At 43.6% G+C, this 19,456-nt stretch overlaps 1 long non-coding RNA gene across 2 annotated transcripts in view; it reads right to left on the bottom strand.

Annotated features, from left to right (window-relative positions):
* Window positions 1-19,456, bottom strand: part of LOC141091829 (uncharacterized) — a 93,264-nt gene that overhangs the window by 41,296 nt on the left and 32,512 nt on the right. The window lies entirely within an intron of this gene.

Below are 19,456 nucleotides of genomic sequence, written 5' to 3'. Positions count from 1 at the left end.
TATGTAATTGACCAATTGATTTAACTAAATGACTCTTATGAAAAATAGATTTAGTTAGCAAAATATTTAGTGGGAATGTGTTACGAAGCTGTTATGTTTTGGGCATTGACCACTCTCTGGTTATTGTTATCCACTATGTTTGTGAGATGATTAAAAGGCACTTAGAAATATAGACTATGCTGAATATCTGCACTATTTCCCATTTTTCATACTTGTGCTGAAATTCAAGAAAGGCCTTATCATCTCAAAGACAATCGTCAACAATAACCAGAAAATGGCCAATCCGTTTAATCATAGTTTAAAGTTTTGCAAGAATTTACTTTAAAGTTTGTCACCCCTTCAGTCATAAAATAAACAAAAACGGCTTTTCTAGCAGACTGACATGTCCAGAAGAGATCCCTTATTAGCAGTCACCACATTATCATAACAGGCAGGATTACAATAATAATACAATTATTTTAATTTCTATAGCGCCAACATATTCCGCAGCACTTTACATTTTAGTGGGGACTTGTGCAGACAATAAAAGACATTACAGAATAACAATAATCACTTAAACAACAAATACCAAGAGGAATGAGGGTCCTGCTTGCAAGCTTATAATCTGAGAGATAACAGAATTCGCCATTCACAGTATGTAGTGTCACAGCTCACCTCTTCCCCCTTCCTACACAATGACATCTGCATGTCACTACAACATGAGAACATAAAGAGAAAATTCTTAGAAGGAAATAGAGTTCCCTAAAATGTCTTATGATATATATATACATGTGTATGTCCAATGTCCTTATCTTCAGTCAGGCAAGAAAGCAGCTTCCATAAATGTACAGGAAACAGAATACAATAATTTGCAATCAGAAATACAGATTATAAAAAAGATGATCACAATCTGATTTCAATTAGCTAAAAAAAATGTATGTGACACATTCCCTTAAAGAAAAATATACCTAAAAAGAGTATTGGATATTTTAAGAAATGTTTAATACGTTAGAGTAGAGTAGGGCCCTGCCCAAAGAGTCTACCTTGTCGTGGTGGCAGGCTTAAAAATCTGTTGGTCAAATCAGAAGCTGATGGTTATGTATGTGATATGGTTCCATGGGAACTGTTACTGTGTGCTTGGTGAGAACGGGGGCAGAAGTTTTCTCAAGGGTGGGTGGTGGGACTGTGGAAAGTTCAAGGGGTGTAGATGGGGCTAGGGTGGAGGCGGAACTGAGGTGGAGTCGGGGCAGAGTCTCAAGGGAGCCCCAAAATTTTGCCAGTATGGGGCACAATAATTCCTTATGGCAGCCCTGATCAGGAACATGGCTAGCTAATATAATATGTGACAATGAAACTATAAAATGATGAGATACTGTGAAAGAAATGATAATTCCATTGTCTTACCCTTGATCTAAGTATCTCTTGGTACATGTATCAGAGATAGAATAACTTATTGCCAGGGCCGGATTAAGGTTGGTGGGGGCCCCTGGGCAGAAAATCTGGTGGGGGCCCCCATATCATTAACATTTTAGCCATAACAGTAGAGCGCGAACTGTAGCACTCAGATGTACAATCTAATCTTATCCTCTTGTTCTGCCACATTCAGATTTACAGTACTACAATAGAGATACAGTCCAGGATAACTCAAAGCAGTCCAATTATAGACAGAAAGAATTACTCACATTTTTTTTATTGAACCCAATGTTAAGACAGCCAAGGAATAATAAAAATGCAGAAAGGGAAAGTTTTCACCGGCAGCAATTGTTGCTAACTACTGTATAACAATATGCTCTCTATTGTATTATCTCCGGAGTACAGCTCCCCCCCCACGCAAGGGTATACAGCTCTTGCCCCCTACAAGGGTATACAGGCAGCTTTCCCCCCCATGGGAATACAACTCCCCCCCAACGGGTATACAGCTCTTGCCCCCTACAAGGGTATACAGGCAGCTGTCCCCCCCCCCCAAGGTTATACAGTTCTCCAATGTTTCGTCTTTATACAGTTCCCTCCTCCAGGTATACAGGCCCAAATGTACAGCTCCCGTCTCGCGCATACAGCTCCCCCGATCAATATATAACTAGCTGGAGCCTGGAGGCAAGGGGGTTAATCACCGTGGCGCTGCAGAGTTGATTGGCGGGTACACAGCAGGCGGCGGGCGCACGATGCTCGTGAACGCGGCGAGCAGGCAGAGGAGATCCACAGGACAGGAGGCGTGACAGGAGAGGAGGCGTGACAGAAAGAAAGAACAGAGAAAAAAGAAAACAGAGAAAGAAAGAACAGAGAGAGAGAAAGAAAGAATGGAAAGAAAGAACAGAGAAAGAAAGAAAAGAAAGAAGAAAGAACAGAGAGAGAGAGAGAGAAAAAAAAAAAAGAAAGATTAGAGAGATAAAGAAACAGAGATAGAAAGATTCTATAAAGATACTATAGCAGCCCGGCTCCCACTGTAGTGCCCACCTGAGCCTCCCGATGCAGGAAATATAACGATCCGCTCACATGGCCGACATCCCCAAATTCAAGGTGATCCTGCTGTCCGCGCTGTTGGAGGAGGACATGGTGATGGATCTGAAGCATTCCCTAAAGTGCCTCCATGGTTCCGTCACAATCTCCTCCCGAAATGACCTAATTTCCGGTCAGCTTCTAGCACGTCACTTCCGGTGGAACGTCACATGCGAATTTTAAAGTGCTCCTCGGGGCTCCGCCGTGTACTCCTGTGTCCGCACGAAAAGTAAGCTCCCAGCCGGGGCAGTATCTCTCTCAAAATCGGGACTGTCTCGCTGGGAGGTATGAATGCTCCCCACCATACACCTTGTACACGTATGGCACCGCATACATCATACACACACGGTTCCGCTTTTTATGCCTCATACACACAGCTCCGTTCTGTACACCTTGCACACACACACTGCTCAACTCAGTACACACATGGCTCCACTCCGCAAACCTCGTACACATGCGGTTCCGCTCCACACACCTTGCACACACGCAGCTCCGCTTCATACACACACGTGGGGCTAAGCTCCGTACACGTGCGGCTCCGCTCAGTACACCTCACACACTCGCGGCTCTGCTCCGTACACCTCATACACACACACACACACGGCTCCGCTCCGTACACCTTGTACACACACGTCTCTGCTATATCCACCCTGTAAACCCTCCCTGACCCCACACAAACTTCACCTCATCCAGGACGATGAGAACCAGCACAGACAGCAGAGTCCTGCATAAACCAAGGGCTGATACTGGGTACTGGGGGAACATTATACTGTGTATGGGGGGGATGGCGGTACTGGGGGAACATTATACTGTGTGGGGGATGGCAGTACGGTGGGAATATTATACTGTGTGAATATTATACTGTGTGGGGGTGACAGTAGTGGGGAACATTATACTGTATGTGGGGGGATGGTGATACTGTGGGAACATTAAACTGTATGTGGGGTCGTGATACTGTGGGAAAATTATACTGTATGTGGGGACAGGAAAGGGACATTGCAATATGTGTTTTGTTACTTCCTGTTTTCCATACTTGGGTCACATGTACAAGGAACAAAATGCTATGATTCTTAGAAAGTGACAACAAAAAAGCACCAAGATAGTCTCAGCTCTGAAAAGGTTATTGCCCCCTCTGCCCAGTAATGGGGAATCTCCAGCACCTACCTCCACCCGCAGAGCCGCACTCCACATAGAGAATAATGGAGCCTCCGGCACCGACCTCCACCCGCAGAGCCCCACTCCACATAGAGAAAAATGGAGCCTCCAGCACCGACCTCCACCCACAGAGGAACACTCCACATAGAGCATAATGGGCCCTCCAGCACCGACCTCCACCCGCAGAGCCACACTCCACATAGAGAATAATGGGCCCTCCAGCACCGACCTCCACCCGCAGAGCCGCACTCCACATAGAGAAAAATGGAGCCTCCGGCACCGACCTCCACCCGCAGAGCCTCACTCCACATAGAGAATAATGGAGCCTCCAGCACCGACCTCCACCCGCAGAGCCGCACTCCACATACATGGCAGTGCTCAGTGCTGTGCGCACAGGATCTGTGATGAGGTCACAGGAGGGGAGGAGACAGGGGTCACATGATCGGGGGCCCTGACACCTTACCTCCTGTGATCTCATCACAAGCCTTTGCACGCTACCAGCAGCATCAGCTTTCACGCTACTTGTAGATGCTGCTGGTAGCAGAGCACATAATGCCGCCCCCACGGTCACTCACTTTTAGGTGGGGAGAAGATGGAGTGCCATTGCAGCAGCCAGCAGGAATGTGGTGGGGGCCCCCTTAGAAGCTCTTGTGGTGGGGGCCCCGGGGCTGAAGCCCCGCCTGCCCTGCCTATAATCCAGCCCTGGTTATTGCTTTACAATAGTTCCTTCTACCATATTCATTTATTTTCCCTTGTTTCCCCATATTTTTCCTTTTCTTTTCCTTCATGTTGTTTAACTCCATTTTGTATAATAATTAGAACATTTTCAATAAAGACAATTTAAACAAGAAATTGAGTATCTGCTTAGTAAAATATGTTTTTGTGACTCCTTTGTGAACATCATGTGCTAAAGAAGAGCCACGTCCAGCTGAACCAAGCTGAAGGATGATAACGGATTTTATATGGTCACTTCACAAACATTCTTGATGGTGCCCATCAGGAGGTGACCACTTGGCATTCCTGCGATTTTTTCTTTCTCATGCAGAATTAGTATGAGAAAAAAATTTCAGTCCTGCTCTGCCCCATGGTATAACATCGGGCCTAGTGCTATCTGATAAATCATCGGGTAGTTCTTGGCCATATTATACGGTTGCGTGAACAAACTCTTGTAATAAAGTAATTTTCTTTTAATTTGGAACAGCTGTGATCATGTTGGTTTATTATCCAAAACAGGACCCCCCTCTATTACTGACAGCTGTAGAGGGTCACTTACACGCCTGCCGTAAACACATTTCCCTTGTGTAATATGATTGTGGGAGAGCTTGAGTACGGTGCTCACCACAATCATGTGTGTCTCTAGAACCCATGGAACGAATGGTACCGAAATTTACACACACTCAGCCCTATCTCTCTTATATAAGCTTTCAGGACAACCGCAAACTAACCATTAGGCCCATAAACATGGCACTTTTATTTGCAGACTCCGAATTCTCAAGCCTCCACACAAGTTCTTCTCTACTAGACCCCATGTGAGCTCTAGGCAACAGGCTTCCTCCTCATCCCCCGATATAAGCTGCCAACAGTCCTGAAATAACAGGACAGTCCATAAAAACGGGCACTTTTTTGCCCTGCTTGTAAAAAAAACTGAAGGCTGCAGTCCCTGAATTTTTCTCTTGCCATCCTACCCCAGGTGTATGGGGAGAGATATCTATTCCTGGGGAGGAAGAGTTTATTGTGGAGTGGAAAAGGAACTACCAATCACATGAAAAAAAACAAACAAAAATAGCTAGACAGGATGACTGAGACATAATTGTCACATGAGACCTCTGCCTATCCTGTCAGCGAACAATCTATGCCTTGTATAAATGGTTAGCCAGAAAGAAGAATCACCCAACATGTTCCGTGGACACCTGAGAAAGTGAAGGGAATTCTGTCATCGATCACCAAATCACAGAGCAATCCATATTCGTTTGTAAATGAGCTGTATAACATTAGTCAGTTACAACCCAACATGGAGAGACTTGTTGCAGAAAACTAAAACAATAGCTGTACAGATTGATGCTTCTGCCATCTGATGCACAAGACTCTTTCTGCCATATAACCCAAAAGAGCAAGGAACTATCCTCAAAAAGCATTGAAATATCCAAAGCAATATTGGTGAGGTTTTTGCTACCCAGTCTTGGGTAAGGGTGAAAAATATTCATCAAAAGGCGAAGTAAACAGTTGAGGATTACATTGAGAGATTTAGGCAGGCAGTTGAGGAGACAATAGCGAGCCTGAAGGACCAACGAATGGGAAAAAAGTTGATTGCTATCTTGGAGTCTGGATGGAATAAGGAGACTCAGTAATTTTTGCTCATGCTGATTGGCATGAGAAGTAAGTCCCAGTACTAAGTTTGGCTAGTTCAATTCAAAGGAATGTTCAAGAGGTAGAGGAAAAGAAATTCCAGAAGTTAAAGGGGGTTTTACACATAGCGATATCGCTAGCGATATCGCTATAACGTCACCGATTTTGTGACATTATAGCGATATCGCTATGTGTGATACTTACCTCCGACCGGCTCCCCCGCTGTCCATTGCTGATCGTGCAAGAATGTCCGACTCCATTTCTCGTCGTTCGCTTCCTGCTGGGCTTCCTGCTGGCGCCGACGAGCGACGCGTGGAGGCGGGCGGGAGGACGTCAGGATCGCTGTGTGTGAAAGGTGAGTATCGTGCGCTGCGTCGCTGCTGCATCGCTGTGAGATCTTCAGGTGTGAAAGCTCACTAGCGATCATTTAGTGATGCACCAGCGATCCTGACCGGGTCGGATTGCTGGTCGGATCGCTGGTGCATCGCTAAATGTAAAGGGGCCTTAAGAGTGATTAAAATTCGTATAAACAAACAATGGGAAAGATCAGGCAAAAAAAAGGGTGTTCCCTGGAAGGGTGGACCTCAGTAAGTTGAGGTGCTACGGTTGTGATGAACTGGGCCACTTCTAGAAGCAAGTGTAAGGCCCCAAAGAAAATACTGCAGGGAAGGAGCAAATGACATGAAGGGCTTCCACTTCTACCAGTCATCTCTGAAACTAGGGGTCTGATGCCTTTGTTCATTTTACCCTCTTAATATGCCCTTTAACACAAGAGTGTCTTGTAGACACTGTAGCAGCCTGCAGTGTCCTACAGAAATCTGAAGTCCCTACCCTGAAGGCCACAGGATTATTTGAAGTTGTAGGCCTACATGGTAAACCCATTACACAAGAAAACAACAGAAACCCCAATAATGATAGGACCCATCATCACTTCACTCTCTTTCATCCTGTGAAGCTGGTCACTACTCATGGAATAGACGTGAGGCAGAGTGGTCAAGAGGTCCAAGGTCAAAAGCCAGGATGGTACGTCAAAGACCGAGGGAAAAGACAAACAGATAGTCAGTGGCAATGTCCAGGGTCTGGTAACTAAAGTCAGAATACATTAAAGGCAAAAGGATTATACAAACGGGTAGTCGAAGGCAAATTCTAGGTCCGGCAATGATAGATCAGAATAACAAAATACTGAGCACAGCATCAACACACCACTGAGCTTGAAGCTACAATTGTCAATGATCTGACATTATCAGCAGCTACTATCCATAGGGCGGCTGAGCTGTCACTCACGCCATGGCCAGGACAAGGTACATTATTTTCATAGGAAAATGAAGCTAACCGCACCCCCACCATCACCCTGATGAACCCTCAGCACCCAAGTAAAGGAATGAGTTAGAAACTAAAGTAAAAGTACCCCCTCTTTTTCACCTAAACCATGCCGACAAAAGTAAAAAGAGGTGATGAACAGAGTTGAGCGATACCGTCCGATACTTCAAAGTATCGGATCGGAATGGATCGGCCGATCTTAAAAAAAAGTATCGGTATCGCCGATTCCGATACCGGAAGTCCCATTCAAGTCTATGGGACTTCCGGTATCGGAATAAGAAAAACCCTGTTTTTGCCTTGTACAGACTCTCTGGGGTCTGTACGGGCCTTTCGGGGGGCTGTGCCGGCCTGCCAGGGGGTCTGTGCAGGCTCCGGTGGTCTGTGCCGGCCTGCCGGGGGGGGCTGTGCCGGCCTGCCGGTGGTCTGTGCAGGCTCCGGTGGGCTGTGCCGGCCTGCCGGGGGGCTGTGCCGGCCTGCCGGTGGTCTGTGCAGGCTCCGGTGGGCTGTGCCGGCCTGCCGAGGGGCTGTGCCGGCCTGCCGGTGGTCTGTGCAGGCTCCGGTGGGCTGTGCCGGCCTGCCGGTGGTCTGTGCAGGCTTCGGGGGTCTGTGCAGGCATCGTCCAATGGGACTACAAGTCCCATCGGGCGATGCCTGCTACCATGACAGTGATTGACACATTAGCCAATGATGGGACAGTAGTAGTCCCATCATCCGGCTAATGTGTTGAATGTAAAAAAAAAAAAAATACATGCTACATACATACAACATGCTACATACATACCACATATATACTACATGCATGCTACATGCTACATACATGCTACATATATACTACATGCAACATACATACTACATATATACTACATGCATGCAACATGCATACTACATATATACTACATGCAACATACATACTACATATATACTACATGCATGCAACATGCATACTACATATATACTACATGCTACATACATACTACATATATGCTACATACATACTACATATATACTACATGCATGCTACATACATACTGCATGCTACATACATACTACATGCTACATACATACTACATATATGCTACATACATACTACATATATACTACATGCATGCTACATACATACTGCATGCTACATACATACTACATGCTACATACATACCACATATATACTACATACATACTACATGCATGCTACATGCTACATACATACCACATACATACTACATACATACTACATACATACTACATGCATGCTACATGCATGCTACATGCTACATACATAACACATATATACTACATGCATGCTACATACATACTACATGCTACATACATACCACATACATACTACATACATACTACATACATAGTACATGCATGCTACATACATACTACATGCTACATACATACTACATATATACTACATGCATGCTACATACATACTACATGCTACATACATACTACATATATACTACATGCATGCTACATACATACTACATACATACTACATGCATGCTACATACATACTACATGCTACATACATACCACATACTACATATATACTACATGCATGCTACATACATACTGCATGCTACATGCATGCTACATACATACTACATGCTACATACATACCACATATATACTACATACATACTACATACAATACATTCATACAATACATACATAGACATACAGTACATATAACAGAGTAACATACTTACCAATACTTGTCACATTGTTCCCCGAAGCCATTGTCTTTTACGGAATAAATATTAACATAACAAACCACAAAAATACTCACCCACGATCCGAAGCAGTCCACGAGTGTGTCCCACAACGATCTTGGGTAGAGAACGGCAGCATCAGCTGATGCTGCCGTTCTCTACGGGCTGCAGGAATCCAATGACGGAAGGTAGGTATCCTTCCGCACTGTATTCCTCCGCCACTTAAAAAAAAAAAAAGTCCCTAGTCTCACTTTATGCCATTGCTGTGTGGGAATTTCCCACGCAGCAATGGCATAAAGTGAGACTAGGGACTTTTTTTTTTTTAAGTGGCGGAGGAATACAGTGCGGAAGGATACCTACCTTCCGTCATTGGATTCCTGCAGCCCGTAGAGAACGGCAGCATCAGCTGATGCTGCAGTTCTCTACCCAAGATCGTCGTGGGACACACTCGTGGACTGCTTCGGATCGTGGGTGAGTATTTTTGTGGTTTGTTATGTTAATATTTATTCCGTAAAAGACAATGGCTTCGGGGAACAATGTGACAAGTATTGGTAAGTATGTTACTCTATGTTATATGTACTGTATGTCTATGTATGTATTGTATGAATGTATTGTATGTAGTATGTATGTAGTATATATGTGGTATGTATGTAGCATGTAGTATGTATGCAGTATGTATGTAGCATGCATGTAGCATGCAGTATGTATGTAGCATGCATGTAGTATGTATGTAGCATGTAGTATGTATGTAGTATGTATGTGGTATGTATGTAGCATGTAGTATGTATGTAGCATGCATGTAGTATGTATGTAGTATGTATGTAGTATATATGTAGTATGTATGTAGCATGTAGTATGTAGCATGCATGTAGTATATATGTAGTATGTATGTAGCATGTAGTATGTATGTAGCATGCATGTAGTATGTATGTAGTATGTATGTAGTATATATGTAGTATGTATGTAGCATGTAGTATGTATGTAGCATGCATGTAGTATATATGTGTTATGTATGTAGCATGCATGTAGTATGTATGTAGTATGTATGTAGCATGCATGTAGTATGTATGTAGTATATATGTGGTATGTATGTAGTATGTATGTAGTATGTATGTAGTATGTATGTAGCATGCATGTAGTATGTATGTAGTATATATGTGGTATGTATGTAGTATGTATGTAGCATGCAGTATGTATGTAGCATGCATGTAGTATATATGTAGTATGTATGTAGCATGTATGTAGCATGCATGTAGTGTGTATGTAGTATGTATGTAGTATTTTTTTTTTTTTTTTAACATTTAACACATTAGCCGGATGATGGGACTACTACTGTCCCATCATTGGCTAATGTGTCAATCACTGTCATGGTAGCAGGCATCGCCAGATGGGACTTATAGTCCCATCGGACGATGCTTGTACAGACCCCCGGACATCAGCACAGCCCCCCGGCAGGCCGGCACAGCCCCCCGGCAGGCCGGTACAGACCCCCACAGGGTGCACAGACCACCGGCCGGCCGGCACAGCCCCCCGGCAGGCCGGTACAGACCCCCACAGGGTGCACAGACCACCGGCAGGCCGGCACAGCCCCCCGGCAGGCCGGTACAGACCCCGGGCAGTCCACACAGCCCCCCGGCAGGCCGGCAGAGACCCCCGGAAGGCCCGAAATGACGGCGCATCATGATGCGCACACACCGCGCATCATGATGACGTCATTTCGGCTGTCAATCAACTTTGAACTTCCGATTCCGATGCCGACTTCCGATATTGAAAAAATATCGGAAGTCGGTATCGGAATTCCGATACAGCAAGTATCGGCCGATACCCGATACTTGCGGTATCGGAATGCTCAACACTAGTGATGAAATTTATGGGTGAGTCTCAATAGAGTGTGTTTTCAAAGTTAGATATGAAACAGTAATTGTTTGTGGACTATTTGCACAATACAAGGGATTAATAGCGATATTCATCACTGACAACCTACATTTTGCATGTAAGACCCAAAGACAGTCATGGAAAATAATATGACTAAACTATAATGGGGCTGTTTAATTTCAATTAAAGTTTCCATCATTTGGCAGATGCCCTATTGGAATCTAAACAGATCCCATTATAGATAAAAGGATACGGATATGTGTGATTGTTTTTAAAGAAATACTCCCATCACATTTTTTTTATCCTATTAAAGAAGTTGTCCAGTATTATCACTTTTTTTTTCATAAATCTTGCTATTATGTGCCACTCAATACATCCACTGTGTTTATTTTAGCAATATTAGCTTTTATCATACTTTAGAAGCACATTTTCAGTGCTGGCTCCAGCTCTCATGGGGTTAATCGACAACTTCCTTTCTCCTGACTTAAGGTACTGTCACACTTAGCGATGTACCAGCGATCCCGACCAGCGATATGACGCGGTCAGGATTGCTGGTGCATCGCTAAGTGGTCGCTAGTGAGTTGCCACACAGGCAGATCTCACTAGCGACATCGCAGGGGTCGGGGGTCGCTACTTACCTGTCAGACGGGGCGATCCTGACGTCCTCCCGCCCGCGTCCACGCGTCGCTCGTCTCTCCACAGGAAGCGCCGCAGGAAGCTGACGACGAGAAGCGGTCCTGGATGTTCTCGCGCGATCAGCGATAACCAGCGGGGGAGCGGGTTGTAGGTATCACACACAGCGATATCGCTAACAATAGCGCCAAAACGTCACTAGTTATAGCGATATTGCTAGCGATACCGCATAGTGTGACAGTACCTTAACTGTGCTCTAATACTACAAGTTCCATGATGCATTGCACTTGCCTGTAAAGCCGGGTTCTCACTGCGCCATTATGTGGCGCATCGCGGCGTATGCCGTAAAGTGGCACACGTTCGCGATGTGCCGTTAAGCACTGACGGAGCCTCGGACGCCGCCTGCAGCGTCTGAGGCTCCGTCACAGCTAGCGCTGAAGAATCATCAGTGCTACCGGTATAGCATAACGCATATCGCTATGCATTGATAGGGCTGGTTAACGCTATGTGAACCTGGCCTAAGCCAGCACCTACCACAGCCACTCCAAAATACACCCAAACACCTCCCTCCTATCTTCAAGCTTATTGTAACAAGTTGCAAGCATCCTGAGCACACGCACGAGCATGCACAATCTTTTTTAAAAATAGTGAATATGTACCCATGTACATACGTTAAGGGTGTGTGCACACGCTGCGGATTCTGCTGCGGATCCGCAGCAGTTTTGGTCCTGTGGATCCGCAGCTACAGTACCATTAAAATCAATGAAAAATGAAAACCGCTATGCAGACAGTGCGGATTTTTCCACGCGGATTTGCTGCGGTTTCAAAACTGCAGCATGTCAATTTTTTGTGCGGATTCCGCTGCGGTTTGGCACTTGATCCATGACAGGTGTCAAACCGCAGGCTAAACCACAGAAAAACTGCAGATAAACCGCAGGTCGTTTGACTTGTGGATTTACCTGCCGTTTTTGACAAATCCACGCGGAAAAATCCGCAGGACAATCCGCACCTTGTGCACACAGCCTTATAGTGCTGAAAGCTATGAGGGTATCTGCACATGTTGCAGATTCCAGTACGGATTTTTCCGCACAGAATCCGCATCTCTTGGCAGAAAACGCATGTGCATTTTGATGCGATTTTTACATATGCATTGTAATAAAGCGCAGGCATGAGGAAGGTTTCTGATCTGTCACAGTGATCTGTGATGTGACAGATCAGCGATCTGTCACAGGACAGTGATGTCCCACTTGGGACTATTTAATAAAGTTAACAAAAAGTGATAAAATAATTAAAAAAAAAAATCGCCAAATAAATCAGAAAAAAAAACTTCCCCCAAATAAATCCATTTTTTGGAAATAATAAAAAAAAAACAATAAAAGTACACATATTAGGTATCGACGCGTCCGTAACGACCCGCCCTATAAAACTGTCCCATTAGTTAAGCCCTTTAGCGAACCCCTTAAAAAATAAAAATAAAAAACGAAGCAAAAAATAATGATTTATTATCATACTGCCACACAAAAAGTGTAATAATGCGCGATCAAAAAGACGCATATAAATAACCATGGTACCGCTGAAAACGTCATCTTGTCTCGCAAAAAACAAGCCACAACACAGCATCATCAGCGAAAAAATAAAAAAGTTATAGCTCGCAGAATAAAGCGATGCAAAAATAATTATTTTTTATATAAAATAGTTTTCATTGCATAAAACCGACAAAACATAAAAAAACGACCTAAATGAGGTATCGCTGTAACCATACTGACTCGAAGAATAAAACCGCTTTATCAATTTTACCGCACTCGGAACGGTGTAAACGCACCCCCCCAAAAGAAATTCATGAAACGCTGGTTTTTGTTCATTCTGCGTCCCAAAAATCGGAATAAAAAGTGATCAAAAAATGTCACGTGCCCAAAAATGGTACCAATAAAAACGTCAACTCGTCCCGCAAAAAATAAGACCTCACATGACTCGGTGGGTCAAAATACGGAAAAATTATAGCTCTCAATATGTGGTGATGCAAAAACTATTTTTACAATAAAAAGCGTCTTTTAGCGTGCGACAGCTGCCACATATAAAAACCGCCAAAAATAGTAAATCAAACCCCCCGTTATCACCCCCTTAGTTAGGGAAAAATAATAAAATAAAAAAAATGTATTTATTTCCATTTTTACATTAGGGTTAGGGCTAGGGTTAGGGCTGAAATTAGGGTTAGGGGAGTGTTGGGGTTCGGGTTGGAGTTAGAATTGGGGGTTTCCACTGTTTGGGCACATCAGGGTCTCTCCAAATGCAACATGGCGTCTGATCTCAATTCCAGCCAATTCTGAGTTGAAAAAGTCAAATGGTGCTCCTTCCCTTCCAAGCCCCGCCATGCGCCCAAACAGTGTTTTACCCCCACATGTAGGGTATCAGCCTACTCAGGACAAATTGCAAAACAATTTTTGGGGTCCAATTTCTCCTGTTACCCTTAGGAAAATAAAAAAATTGGGGGCAAAAATATCATTTTTGTGGAAAAAAATGATTTTTTTATTTTCACGTCCGAGCGTTATAAACTTCTGTGAAGCACTTGGGGATTCAAAGTGCTCACCACACATCTAGATAAGTTCCGTGGGGGGTCTAGTGTCCAAAATGGGGTCACATGTGGGGAGTTAGTTTAGGTACATCAGGGGCTCTCCAAACGCACATGACACCTGCAGACTATTCCATCAAAGTCTGCATTCCAAAACGCCACTGCTTCCCTTCCGAGCCCCGACGTGTGTCCATACAGTAGTTTTCTCCCACATATGGGGTGTCAGCGTACTCAGGACAAATTGGACAACAACTTTTGGTGTCCAATTTCTCCTGTTACCCTTGGGAAAATGAAAAAATTGGGGACTAATTGATAATGTTTGTGGAAAAAATACGATTTTTTTATTTTCATGCCCGGGCATTATAAACTTCTGTGAAGCCCTTGGGGGTTCAAAGTGCTCACCACACATCTAGATAAGTTCCTTAGGGGGTCTCGTTTCCAAAATGGGGTCATTTGTGGGGGGTTTCCACTGTTTAGGTACATTAGGGGCTCTCCAAAGGCAACATGACACCCGCAGAACATTCCCTCAAAGTCTGCATTCCAAAACGTCACTACTTCCCTTCCGAGCCCCGACGTGTGTCCATACAGTAGTTTTCTCCCACATATGGGGCGTCAGCGTACTCAGGACAAATTGAACAACAACTTTTGGGGTTCAATTTCTCCCGTTACCCTTGGGAAAATAAAAAAATTGGGGACTAATTGATCATGTTTGTGGAAAAAATACGATTTTTTTATTTTCATGCCCTGGCATTATAAACATCTGTGAAGCCCTTGGGGGTTCAAAGTGCTCAACTCACATCTAGATAAGTTCCTTAGGGGGTCTAGTTTTCAAAATGGGGTCATTTGTGGGGGGTTTCCACTGTTTAGGTACATTAGGGGCTCTCCAAAGGCAACATGACACCCGCAGACCATTCCATCAAAGTCTGCATTCCAAAACGTCACTACTTCCCTTCCGAGCCCTGACGTGTGCCCAAACAGTAGTTTTCTCCCACATATGGGGTATCAGCATACTCAGGACAAATTGGACAACAACTTTTGGGGTCCAATTTCTCCTGGTACCCTTGGGAAAATAAAAAAATGGTGACTAAAATATCATGTTTGTGGAAAAAATACGAATTTTTTATTTTCACGCCCGGGCGTTATAAACTTCTGTGAAGCACTGGGGGGTTCAAAGTGCTCACCACACATCTAGATAAGTTCTTTGAGGGGGTCTAGTTTCAAAAATGGTGTTATTTGTGGGGGGTTTCCACTGTTTTGGTACATCAGGGGTTTTCCAATCGCGACATGATGTCCGATCTCAATTCCAGCCAAAAACGTCAAATGCCGCTGCTTACCTTCTGAGCTCTGCCATGCGCACAAATAGTGGTTTACCCCCACATGTGGGGTATCAGCGTACTCAGGACAAAGTGCACAATAACTTTTAGGGTCCTGTTACCCTTGGAAAAATAAGAATTGAGGGTGAAAAGATCATTTTTGTGGAAAAAATATGATTTTTTAATTGTACCGCTGTACGTTATAAACTTCTGTAAAGCCCTTGTGGGTTCAAAGTTCTCACCACATATCTAGATAAGTTCCTTGGGGGGTTTAGTTTCCAAAATGGGGTCACTTGTAGGGGGTTTCCACTGTTTAGGTACATCAGGGACTCTCCAAACGTGACATGGCGTCCGATCTGAATTCCAGCCAATTTTGCATTGAAAAAGTCAAACGGCGCTCCTTCCATTCTGAGCTCTGCCATGTGCCGAAACAGTTGTTCCCCCCCACATATCAGGTATCAGCGTACTCACGACAAATTGCACAATAACTTTTGTAGTCCAATTTCTCCTGTTACCCTTGGTAAAATAAAAAAAATTGAACCTGAAGTATTTTTTTTGTGAAAAAAAGTTAGAAGTTCATTTTTTTTAAAATATTCAAAAAAATTCCTGTGATGCACCTAAAGGGTTAATAAACTTATTGAATGTGGTTTTGAGCACCTTAAGAGGTGCAGTTTTTAGAATGGTGTCACTTTTGGGTATTTTCTATCATATAGACCCCTCAAAGTGGCTTCAAATGTGATGTGGTCCTAAAAATAAAATGGTGTTGTAAAAATGAGAAATCGCTGGTCAACTTTTAACCCTTATAACTTAATAACAAAAAAAAGTTTTGGTTCCAAAATTGTGCTGATGTAAAGTAAACATGCGGGAAATGTTAGTTATCAAGTTTTTTGTGTGCCTTATCTCTGTAATTTAAGGGCATAAAAATTCAAAGTTGGAAAATTGCGAAATTTTCGCCAAATTTCCGTTTTTCTCACAAATAAACGCAAGTTATTTGAATGAAATTTTACCACTAACATGAAGTACAATATGTCACGAGAAAACAATGTCAGAATCACCGGGATCCATGGAAGCGTTCCAGAGTTATGACCTCATAAAGGTACAGTGGTCAGAATTGTAAAAATTGGCCCGGTCATGAACGTGCAAACCACCCTTGGGGGTGAAGGGGTTAAAGATATATTATTTAAAAAAAAAAAAAATTGTGATGTCATTTCTGTCCAAACTCATCTTTTACATTTGTCCAACCCACACTCCATTACACACACACAGATAGATAGATAAGGGATAGATAGATAGATAGATAGGAGATAGATATGGGATGGATAGATAAATAGATATGGGATGGATAGATAGATAAGGGATAGATAGATAGATAGATAGAAAGATAGATAAGGGATAGATACATAGATAATAGATAGCTAGATAGATAAATAAGGGATAGATAGATAGATATGGGATGGAAAGATAATAGATAGATATGGGATAAATAGATATGGGATAGATCACCGCAGACCCCTTCCTCATAGCCCGCAGACCCCTCCACACAGCTCGCAAATACTGAATGTGTGAACATGGCCTAAAAGGGACATCCGGGACTTTCTGAGAAGCAAAAAATGTGTCTAAGCACTAACAGGCAGGTAGTTGTTACTTACTTGCTTGTTATGCCTGGCGCCGTTCTTCCCCGACACACATTGGTCATAGACGACTCCTGCCATAGATTCAGCTGCCTCTGCTGACGTCACATTGACAGAGCGGTGGATTCTTCCCTACTCCGCACTGTTAACGAGGCGACACAATTAAGCAGCAGGAATCATACTGTCAATCAGAATGATGTCGGAAGTCCTGACCTGCTAACAGAGCAGAGCTAAAAAATAATCCACTGCTTTGTCAGCCTGGCGTCAGCAGAGGCACCTGAATTGCCTGCAAGAGCAGTCTGCCATTATCAGCTATAATCACCACACCCTCCGCTCTTAGGAACAATGGCCTATACCATGGAGGGGATCTGCTGCTGACACTGTTATAGGGGAAATGTCCCCCAGTTCTGCACAAATGTCCCCCATTATGGGCCCGTTCTAGAGATATAAGTCCCCCATGCTGGTATATATGACCCCTCATCCTCTTCTATAAGGCCCCCCATATATAGGGGCATCACTTTTTCACACAGTGCCCTGTAGGTTTGGATTTTCTTTTCCCTCAATAATAAAGATGTTAATTTAAAAACTACATTTTGTGTTCACTTGTGTTATCTTTGTCTAATATTTAAATTTGTTTGGCGATCTGAAAAATGTATGTGTGACAAACATGCAAAAGAATAGGAAATCAGGAAGGGGACAAACACTTTTTCCACACAACTGTATATGAACTCATCCAGGTGTACTGTATATGGCCCCACATTCTGGTATATACAGTGGGGCAAAAAAGTAGTTAGTCAGTCAGCAATAGTGCAAGTTCCACCACTTAAAAAGATGAGAGGCGTCTGTAATTTACATCATAGGTAGACCTTAACTATGGGAGACAAACTGAGAAAAAAAAATCCAGAAAATCACATTGTCTGTTTTTTTTCATTTTATTTGCATATTATGGTGGAAAATAAGTATTTGGTCAGAAACAAGCAATCAAGATTTCTGGCTCTCACAGACCTGTAACTTCTTCTTTGAGAGTCTCCTCTTTCCTCCACTCATTACCTGTAGTAATGGCACCTGTTTAAACTTGTTATCAGTATAAAAAGACACCTGTGCACACCCTCAAACAGTCTGACTCCAAACTCCACTATGGTGAAGACCAAAGAGCTGTCAAAGGACACCAGAAACAAAATTGTAGCCCTGCACCAGGCTGGGAAGACTGAATCTGCAATAGCCAACCAGCTTGGAGTGAAGAAATCAACTGTGGGAGCAATAATTAGAAAATGGAAGACATACAAGACCACTGATAATCTCCCTCGATCTGGTGCTCCACGCAAAATCCCACCCCGTGGGGTCAGAATGATCACAAGAACGGTGAGCAAAAATCCCAGAACCACGCGGGGGGACCTAGTGAATGAACTGCAGAGAGCTGGGACCAATGTAACAAGGCCTACCATAAGTAACACACTACGCCACCATGGACTCAGATCCTGCAGTGCCAGACGTGTCCCACTGCTTAAGCCTGTACATGTCCGGGCCCGTCTGAAGTTTGCTAGAGAGCATTTGGATGATCCAGAGGAGTTTTGGGAGAATGTCCTATGGTCTGATGAAACCAAACTGGAACTGTTTGGTAGAAACACAACTTGTCGTGTTTGGAGGAAAAAGAATACTGAGTTGCATCCATCAAACACCATACCTACTGTAAAGCATGGTGGTGGAAACATCATGCTTTGGGGCTGTTTCTCTGCAAAGGGGCCAGGACAACTGATCCGGGTACATGAAAGAATGAATGGGGCCATGTATCGTGAGATTTTGAGTGCAAACCTCCTTCCATCAGCAAGGGCATTGAATATGAAACGTGGCTGGGTCTTTCAACATGACAATGATCCAAAGCACACCGCCAGGGCAACGAAGGAGTGGCTTCGTAAGAAGCATTTCAAGGTCCTGGAGTGACCTAGCCAGTCTCCAGATCTCAACCCTATAGAAAACCTTTGGAGGGAGTTGAAAGTCCGTGTTGCCAAGCAAAAAGCCAAAAACATCACTGCTCTAGAGGAGATCTGCATGGAGGAATGGGCCAACATACCAACAACAGTGTGTGGCAACCTTGTGAAGACTTACAGAAAACGTTTGACCTCTGTCATTGCCAACAAAGGATATATCACAAAGTATTGAGATGAAATTTTGTTTCTGACCAAATACTTATTTTCCACCATAATTTGCAAATAAAATGAAAAAAAAACAAAAACAGACAATGTGATTTTCTGGATTTTTTTTTCTCAGTTTGTCTCCCATAGTTGAGGTCTACCTATGATGTAAATTACAGACGCCTCTCATCTTTTTAAGTGGTGGAACTTGCACTATTGCTGACTAAATACTTTTTTGCCCCACTGTATGTCCCCATCCTGGTTGGTGTATATGGACTCCCATGCTGAT

Source organism: Dendrobates tinctorius, unplaced genomic scaffold (genome assembly GCF_039654945.1).
Source record: "Dendrobates tinctorius isolate UK_male_01 unplaced genomic scaffold, ASM3965494v1 ptg000056l, whole genome shotgun sequence".
Lineage (NCBI taxonomy): Eukaryota > Metazoa > Chordata > Amphibia > Anura > Dendrobatidae > Dendrobates > Dendrobates tinctorius.
This window is presented reverse-complemented; position numbering and strand designations above follow the sequence as displayed.